The sequence below is a fragment of the Triticum dicoccoides genome, chromosome 2B (genome assembly GCF_002162155.2).
Source record: "Triticum dicoccoides isolate Atlit2015 ecotype Zavitan chromosome 2B, WEW_v2.0, whole genome shotgun sequence".
NCBI lineage: Eukaryota > Viridiplantae > Streptophyta > Magnoliopsida > Poales > Poaceae > Triticum > Triticum dicoccoides.
In genome coordinates this window covers 255739537-255749261 of record NC_041383.1, presented here as the reverse complement: position 1 = coordinate 255749261, position 9725 = coordinate 255739537, and positions in this window count along the sequence as shown.

Genomic DNA, 9725 nt, shown 5'->3' with positions numbered 1-9725 from the left:
GGGTGGCGGCGGGGCGGTGGGGCAATGAGACGAGGCGGCGGGGCGAGGTGGCGGGGCGGAGCGGAGGCACGGGTGGTGAAGGAGATCTAGAGAGAGGGGTGGGGGCGCGGGCGCGGCCCCTTTTCTGCTAGCAGGTCACAGCTCTTTGTCGTCCGCTAGCGGAAGGCAAAGAGCGTACCTAGTGCGGTGGGGCCGGGGGGGAATGCCTGTTAAAACGGCCATTTGCTTTGCCGCCCGCTGGCAGACAGGAAACAATTGTTGTCGTCCGCCACCAAACGGCAAAGAAAACAACCGTTAGGTCGTCCTCGTAGGCTGCCACCCACCCTCTTTGCCATCAGCTAGCAGACGGCAAAGCTACTTTGTCATCCGCTAGCTGACGTCAAAGCCTTCCGTTGTCGTCTGCTGCCTCTTTGTCGTCCGTTTTCTGGTGGCTAGTGGCAAAGCCTTTCTTTGTCGTCCGCTAGCAGACAACAAAGAGTCGGCAGACGGCAAATCTGCTGATTCCAGTAGTGTATGTTCTGAGATTGATGTTGCTATGACTTTGCTATGCTTAATGCTTGTCACTAGAGCCCGAGTGCCATGAATTCAGATCTGAACCTATTATGTTTTCATGAATATATGTGAGTTCTTGATCCTATCTTGCAAGTCATTAGTCACCTACTATGTGTTATGATCCGGTAACCCCGAAGTGACAATAATCGGGACCACTCCCGGTGATGACCGTAGTTTGAGGAGTTCATGTATTCACTAAGTGCTAATGCTTTGGTCCGGTACTCTATTGAAAGGAGGCCTTAATATCCCTTAGTTTCCAATAGGACCCCGCTGCCACGGGAGGATAGGACAAAAGATGTCATGCCAGTTCTTTTCGATAAGCATGTATGACTATATTCGGAATACATGCCTACGTTACATTGATGAACTGGAGCTAGTTCTGTGTCAACCTATGTTATAACTATTGCATGAGGAATCGCATCCGACATAATTATACATCACTGATCCAATGCCTACGAGCTTTTCACATATTGATCTTTGCTTAGTTACTTTTCCGTTGCTACTATTACAATTACTACAAACTGCTACTGTTACTTTTGCCACCATTACCGTTATTTCCATACTACTTTGCTACTAAATACTTTGTTGCAGATATTAAGTTATCCAGGTGTGGTTGAATTGACAACTCAACTGCTAATACCTAAATATTCTTTGGCTCCCCTTGTGTCGAAACAATAAATTTGGGTTGAATACTCTACCCTTGAAAACTGTTGCGATCCCCCATACTTGTGGGTTATCAAGACTATTTTCTGGCGCCGTTGCCTGGGAGAATAGCTCTATTCTTTTGAGTCACTTGGGATTTATATCTGCTAATCACTATGAGGAACTTGAAAAACGAGAAAACCAAAATTTACCCCTCAACTATGAGGGGAGGTAAGGAACTGCCATCTAGCTCTACACTTGATTCTCCTTCTGTTTTGAGTAAACTTGTGACACCTAAACCTGCTTCTGCTATTAATTCTGATATGTCGCATGTTATTGATGATGTCACTTCTCCTATGGATGATACTTATGATGAAACTACTTCTATGCTTGATAATATTGTGCCACTAGGTGAATTTCTTGATGAACAACTTGCTAGGACTAGAGAGAATGAAATTATTGAAACTGATAATATTGATGAAAGTGATGATGAAGATTCTCCCCTAGATATGAATTGCCTGTTGTGCCTGAGGGTTATGTTATGGATGAAGAAACTGCTAAAGATTTTCTTGCTTGCAATGATAGATACTCCCTCCGTTCCTTTTTAGTCTGCATATAAGATTTGGTCAAAGTCAAACTTTGTAAAGTTCGACCAACTTTATAGGAAAAAATATCAACATCTACAATACTAAAGCTATACGGTATGAAAATTAATTTCATGATGCATCTAACAATATTAATTTCATATTATGAATCTCGATATATTTTAGTCAAAGTTAACAAAGTTTGACTTTGACCAAACCTTATATGCAGACTAAAAAGAAACGTAGGGAGTATGATCTTAAGAAATTATTAGCTAAGCTGAAAGAAAAATCTTTGAATGCTAGAATGAAATATGACCCTACTTTTGCTACTTCACCTATTTGTATTTCCGATAAGGATTATGATTTCTCTGTAGATCCTGAGATAATTACTTTGGTTGAATCTGATCCTTTTCATGGTTATGAATCTGAAACTGGTGTGGCACATCTTACTAAATTAAATGATATAACCACCCTATTCACTCATGAGGAAAAATTCGTTACTACTATATCCTTAAATTATTTCTGTTCTCATTAAAGGGTGATGCTAAAACATGGTTTAATTCTCTTGATCCTAGTTGTGTGTGTAGTCCCCAGGATATGATTTACTACTTCTATGCTAAATATTTCCCCGCTCATAAGAAACAAGCTGCTTTAAGGGAAATATATAATTATGTGTGAATTGAAGAAGAGAGTCTCCCACAAGCTTGGGGAGGCTTCTCCAATTACTTAATGATTTGCCTGATCATCCTCTCAAGAAAAATGAAATACTTGATATCTTTTATAATGGACTGACCGATGCTACCAGAGACCACCTGGATAGTTGTGCTAGTTGTGTTTTCAGGGAAAGAATAGTTGATCAAGCTGAATTGCTATTGAATAATATGTTGACTAATGAAAATAATTGGACACTTCCTGAACCAACTCCTAAGCCAACTCCAAAGAAAAGGGGTATTCTATTTCTCAGTCCTGAAGATATGCAAGAGGCAAAGAAATCTATGAAAGAAAAGGGTATTAAAGCTGAAGATGTTAAGAATTTACCACCTATTGAAGAAATACATGGTCTTGGTAACCCGACACAGGTAGTAAAGGTAAATTCTCTTTATAGATTTGATGAAGGTGATATTCCTCGTTATAAGTCTGCTAGCCAATTCTTAGATGAGTTTGATAATTTTACTATTAAACAAGAAAACTTCAATGCTTATGTTGGTAGACAATTGAAACGTAATGCTTATATGATTGAACACTTGAGTGATTATATGTCTAGAGTTGAAGGTGAACTTAAACTTATTAGTAAACATGCTTCTATGGTTACCACTCAAGTAGAGCAAGTGCTTAAAGCTCAAAATGATTTGCTCAATGAATTAAATAATAAGAAGAATGATAATGTTGTTAGAGTTATGACTAGAGGGGGTAAAATGACTCAGGAACCTTTGTATCCTGAAGGCCACCCTAAGAGAATTGAGCAAGATTCTCAGAGAACTAATGTTGATGCACCTAGTTCTTCTAAGAAGAAGAAAAAGAAAAATGATAGGACTTTGCATGCTTCTAGTGAACCTGTTGTTAACACACTTGAAAATCCAATGATATTTCTATTTGTGATGTTGAAACACAATCTGGTAATGAACATGAACCTAGTGATAATGTTAATGATGATGTTCATGTTGATGCTCAACCTAGCAATAACAATAATGTAGAAATTGAACCTGCTGTTGATCTTGATAAACCCACAATCAAAGAATCAATGTTATGATAAGAGAGACTTCATTGCTAGGAAGCACGGTAAAGAAAGAGAACCATGGGTTCAGAAACCCATGCCATTTCCTCCTAAACCATCCAAGAAAAAGGATGATGAGGATTTTTTAGCGCTTTGCTGAAATGATTAGACCTATCTTTTTGCGTATGCGTTTGACTGATATGCTTAAAATGAATCCTTATGCTAAGTATATGAAAGATATTGTTACTAATAAAAGAAAGATACCGGAAGCTGAAATTTCCACCATGCTTGCTAATTATAGTTCTAAAGGTGGAATACCTAAGAAACTTGGAGATCCAGGAGTGCCAACTATACCATGCTCCATTAAAAGAAACTATGTTAAAACTGCTTTATGTGATCTTGGAGCCGGTGTTAGTGTTATTCCTCTCTCTTTATATCGTAGACTTGATTTAAATAAGTTGACACCTACTGAAATATCATTGCAAATGGCCAATAAATCAACCGCTATACCTGTTGGTATTTGTGAGGATGTGCCTATTGTGGTTGCAAACGTTAATATCTTAACGGACTTTGTTATTCTTGATATTCCCGAGGATGATAGTATGTCGATTATCCTTGGTAGACCCTTTTTGAATACTACAGGGGCTGTTATTGATTGCAACAAAGGTAATGTCACTTTTCATGTTAATGGTAATGAGCACACGGTATACTTTCCAAGGAAACAACCTCAAGTCCACAGTATCAATTCTATTGGAAAAATTCCAAAAATTACTATTGGAGGTTTTGAATTTCCTCTTCCTACTGTCAAAAAGAAATATGATATTCTTATTGTTTGGGACGTGCATATCCCCGTTGAGGTAACTGTCGGTGTACTAGAGTAGGGGTACCCTATTACCCCGAACTCGTGCACGGGCAGTTGCAGCGCCCCGCGGCAAGGCTTACCGGGTGACCGCCAGGACCCTCCGTGGTTCCCTTGAAGACCATTCAAGAACAAAGTACTCAAACCAAGGCCCCGGCAAGAGGAGCTTGCCGGGAAGGCCAACCGAGGCCCCGACAAGAGGAGCTTGCTGGGAAGGCCAGCCAAGGCCCCGGCAAGAGGATCTTGCCGGGAAGAGACAAGACCCCGGCAAGAGGAGCTTGCCGGGAAGACCACTCGAGGCATACCAAGAAAGCTTGCCGCGACGCGCCCTGCGTCCCGGCAAGATCCGGCGAGCGACAAGCTTCCGGACGCGACAAGACGACAGCCACGGCAAGGAGCTTGCCGCGGGAAACCCCCACTTCGTGCCCGCGCTCCAGCTCACCTGCTAACGTGTCGCTCTGGGACTCTCCCAAGCACACGTGGCGGGAGGCCGTGCAGCCAGGGGTACGTGGTGGCAAGCAGAGATGAAGAGAAGCCCATCGTGGCAAATGGTGGCACTCCTAACGATCACCCTTTGCACTATTTAGGAGACTCAAACAGGCATTTAATGCCCTTGTCCCCTGCCGTCAGAGTTAGGTAGGGTGCACTGTATCCACAGTAGCGGTAGTTGCACCTACCGCATCCTTTTCCACTTTTACCCTTCTAGTCTACGTTGCCACCTGTGGGTGACCCTTGAAAGTATAAAAGGAGGCCCTAGCGCAACGTAGAGGAGGTTCCGCGATTCAGGAGTTCAGAGAGGGTTCCACGATTCGGGAGTTCAGAGGAACACTCTCACGCTCAGTCTGGCAGCGTCCATCGCTCCTGAGCAAGAATCCAATATACGCAAACAAGCAGCAGTAGGGTTTTACGCATCCGTGCGGCCTGAAGCTGGGTAAAAATCCCCCCGCGTGCACTGCCTCGATCCGCTCTTTGTGCGCTCTCCGCCCCCACCGAACCGAAAGGGGCCCTGTCCCCATAGGTGTTGGCGGGAATCGGCATCGCCCCCGACATCTCTGGCGCGCCAGGTAGGGGGCATCGAGATCGTGCGAACCCGATCCGGCGTGCACGCAAAGCTAGATCTTCATCGTCATGGCTCCCAAGGAACGGGCGAACAAAAGAACCACGCCAGCGCGGCAACAGAAAAAGCTAAGTCATGTAAACTTTAGATATTTCCTTGCTACATAAGGTTATCCGCCTCGGAGATCTTGTTCTTTGTACGGAAAACCTGTGCGCGGAGGAATCAACTCGTAGCTAGCCGCGCCCTTACTTTGTTTCGAGTCCACTCAACAACTTAAGTGAGCTGCTAGCGCCCTTACTTTGCTTCGAGTCCGCTCAGTAACTTAAGTGAGCCGCTAGCGCCCTTACTTTGTTTTCGAGTCCGCTCAACAACTTAAGCGAGCTGCAGCTAGTTGCGACAATATTGCTTGTCGGTAGCGACCCCGCCAGCAGGCTGCTGAAGTTCCGCACTCGGCGCTCGCGGCAAGGGTGCCTGCACCGGCAAGTTTCCCTAGAAAGCGTAGGGTGGACGTACAAAGAGGGGTTGAACAGGAAGATAGCATGCGCTATTTATTTGAGATTTCTGCATAGACCTGTATGCCGAGGAGCCTTCTTGGGGCTAGTTGCGCTCCATGTTGCCTCGAGTCCGCTCGGCAACTTGTGCGGTTGCGCTAGAACCAAGAAGGTAATCCTTTCCGGGAGGCGTTGTTCCCGAATAGCCGCTAAGGGCCCGTTCCCTCCAGCGCTACTGGCTGGATCGTACGCACCGGAAAGCATTCCAGCAGGCATAGGGAATATGCAGCAAAAGTCGAAACTCGCGAGCAAGTTGAGTGCACTTCGGATGCTAATCACTTGCTATGTTTGAACGCAGTTATGGCCCGGGGGCTGGCAACGCCCTTAGGGCCAATATCTCCGGCGTCAAGAATGACGACGCTCTTCGCCATAAGCCTTTCCGGCAACGATCCTGCCGGGAGCCGGTGTCAAGAGCGACGAAGTTCTTCGCCCAGCCAGTACCGCTGGGGGCTGTGAGTGCCAAGAATCGTCCACGGCAAACCAGAGTTGCCGGGGGCTGCGCTATCAGATAAGTTTTTCGTCCCTCATCATGCATCCTCTTATGGACTGGGGAAAGCGAAACCACGTCCTCCCCGGAAACTGCCGTGCTCCCTCGACTCTAGGCCCTGGGGCTCGTTCTCGGGGCCAAGATTGGTCGTAGTCGCGGCAGCAAAGGGATGGAACGAGGATACCGCGCCCACCTCGTTCCTGCCTCCGTCAAAAGCGTGAGAAAGGTCGAGCGACGTGGGAAGGCGGCAAGGTCTGTTGCCGGGAGAAAAATTGTCTGTCTGAGGGATACCAAGGATTTGCTCCTTGGCGTGAGTTTAACTCGCGAGACAAATAACCCGGCAAACATTCCCTTTTTCATTAAAAAAACATCCCACTCAAGTACAGTCCATAGGGGATGAAAAACATGAAAGAGAGGATTACAAGTTCTAGATACAGCTAAGGCCCGAAGGCTTACAAACTAAAAAGATAAGATGCCCATAATCCTTTCCTGTCCCCCTTTTCAGGAGGCAGGTCAAGGAGGCGAAAAGGGCAAAAGGAGTGCCTAGGCGAGCTACGGGTGCCAGAAGACACCAAGGGAACATCCCGGGGGCCGCCCGAAGGCTGGACGGCGACGGAGGCGCCGGAAGCGGAGCTCGAAGACGGGGCGACGGGACGTCAGCACGCTGTCGAGGGCATCACGCCCTCGTACTCCGGCTTGACGGCCTTGTCGCCTGCCCTCTTCCCCTTCCGCAGCCTCCCTACGCCAGCCGCCCAAGGAGACGACCCCGGGGAGTTCAAGAAGCCGGCGACGCAGATGACGGGGTCGCCGGTGCCGCGCAAGGCGGCGCCCGACGCCTAGTCGGACCCGCTACTCCGCCGCCCGCTTCCCTCGTCGTTGCTGTCGCTCCCCTCCTCGTCGCTCTCGCTCGACGAGGAGCCTTCGCTGTCGGAGGAGCTGTCCACGCAGCACTTCGCCCGAGTGCCGAAGCACCCGAAGGCCTTGACGGAGAGGAGATCACCCTCCATCAACTTGAAATGGAGGGTAAACCCCTCCGTCAAGCTGTGGATGCGGGCGAACGTCTTCCACCCTCGATCAAGATACATCACATTAGGGGCTGGGAATGCAACACGGACTCGCGTGCCGCTGATCCCACAGCCCCTCATGTGCAGTCTCAGCGTCTCGGGCGGCTCCACTTCCATCGCGCACGCAAACGGAGCAGGAAGCCGGAGGCGACGACGAGGCGCCCGGCGCAGCCTGACGAAGAACTCGCAAGGGTCGTCCCCTATATGGACCGCCGTGGGGGGAGAAGCCGCCGGCGGAGGTGAAGCTGACGTGCTGCCCCGTCCGCCTCTTCCCCGAGCGCCTCGACCCCGTCCTCGACCTCGTCCGCGACCTCGCCCCCTCCCTCTTCCCCTCATGGCTGGCTCTGCCACCACAGGCATGGAAGAGGGAGAGATGCGCTGTCGGGCGGCGACCCTCGCCGCCACCGATGAAGGGCCTGGGTTCCCTTTCTCCATGGCAGATGAGAGAAAGGGGAGCAGAAGCTGAAGAAAAGAGAAGATGAGAGAGTGAGGGTTTCTGTGCTCCCATCCCGCTCTTTATAAAGGAGCGGGGTGGGGGCTCGGCCGCCCTGCTCAGCGAATCAAGGCTCGAGAAGGGCAGGGAGTTGGGGCCAACCCGCTCGCGACGGCCCAGTTTCCCACTCCACCGTCCGTGACCCCAAACGCATGAGAGCCGCGTGGCGCGGCTGCAGAACTGAGGCGACAGATGAGGCGGCATCGCTCCACCCCGTGAACGCGGGGAGTGGACGTCCCGAAAACCGTGCACCGGCCCCGTCCGGTAAATGCACCACGCCCTCACACCTACCTCCGTTTAAGGAGGGGGGCGTGAACCGCCTCCATCATCATGGCCTGACGCATGCTTGGGGGGCTTAGCCCCACGCACGCCTCCCGCAATCTCTCCCACGACGTCGCGTCTGACGCGTGCCGTTCTGGGCGTGCGCGGTGAGAGCAGAGTTAGGTTCGGCGTGACCTAGGCCGCGCGTGCCCGTGCACTGTTTTGGGCCTGGCCCAACAGCGCTCGGCACCGTGTATGGCCCAGGCCCGGGGGCTCCTGTCGGTGTACTAGAGTAGGGGTACCCTATTACCCCGAACTCGTGCACGGGCAGTTGCAGCGCCCCGCGGCAAGGCTTGCCGGGTGACCGCCAGGACCCTCCGTGGTTCCCTTGAAGACCATTCAAGAACAAAGTACTCAAACCAAGGCCCCGGCAAGAGGAGCTTGCCGGGAAGGCCAACCGAGGCCCCGGCAAGAGGAGCTTGCTGGGAAGGCCAGCCAAGGCCCCGGCAAGAGGATCTTGCCGGGAAGAGACAAGACCCCGGCAAGAGGAGCTTGCCGGGAAGACCACTCGAGGCATACCAAGAAAGCTTGCCGCGATGCGCCCTGCGTCCCGGCAAGATCCAGCGAGCGACAAGCTTCCGGACGCGACAAGACGACAGCCACGGCAAGGAGCTTGCCGCGGGAAACCCCCACTTCGTGCCCGCGCTCCAGCTCACCTGCTAACGTGTCGCTCTGGGACTCTCCCAAGCACACGTGGCGGGAGGCCGTGCAGCCAGGGGTACGTGGTGGCAAGCAGAGATGAAGAGAAGCCCATCGTGGCAAACGGTGGCACTCCTAACGGTCACCCTTTGCACTGTTTAGGAGACTCAAACAGGCATTTAATGCCCTTGTCCCCTGCCGTCAGAGTTAGGTAGGGTGCACTGTATCCACAGTAGCGGTAGTTGCACCTACCGCATCCTTTTCCACTTTTACCCTTCTAGTCTACGTTGCCACCTGTGGGTGACCCCTTGAAAGTATAAAAGGAGGCCCTAGCGCAACGTAGAGGAGGTTCCGCGATTCAGGAGTTCAGAGAGGGTTCCACGATTCGGGAGTTCAGAGGAACACTCTCACGCTCAGTCTGGCAGCGTCCATCGCTCCTGAGCAAGAATCCAATATATGCAAACAAGCAGCAGTAGGGTTTTACGCATCCGTGCGGCCCGAAGCTGGGTAAAAATCCCCCCGCGTGCACTGCCTCGATCCGCTCTTTGTGCACTCTCCGCCCCCCACCGAACCGAAAGGGGCCCTGTCCCCATAGGTGTTGGCGGGAATCAGCATCGCCCCCGACAGTAACCTAATGCTATTCGAAAATTCTCCGATTTCATGCGATTCGGAATGAGTTTGTTAACAAGACTTGATCAACCTTGTTAGTGGATTCCTTTTGATGAGCATGAGATGGATGAAGTTAGAAAGCACAACTCTTTG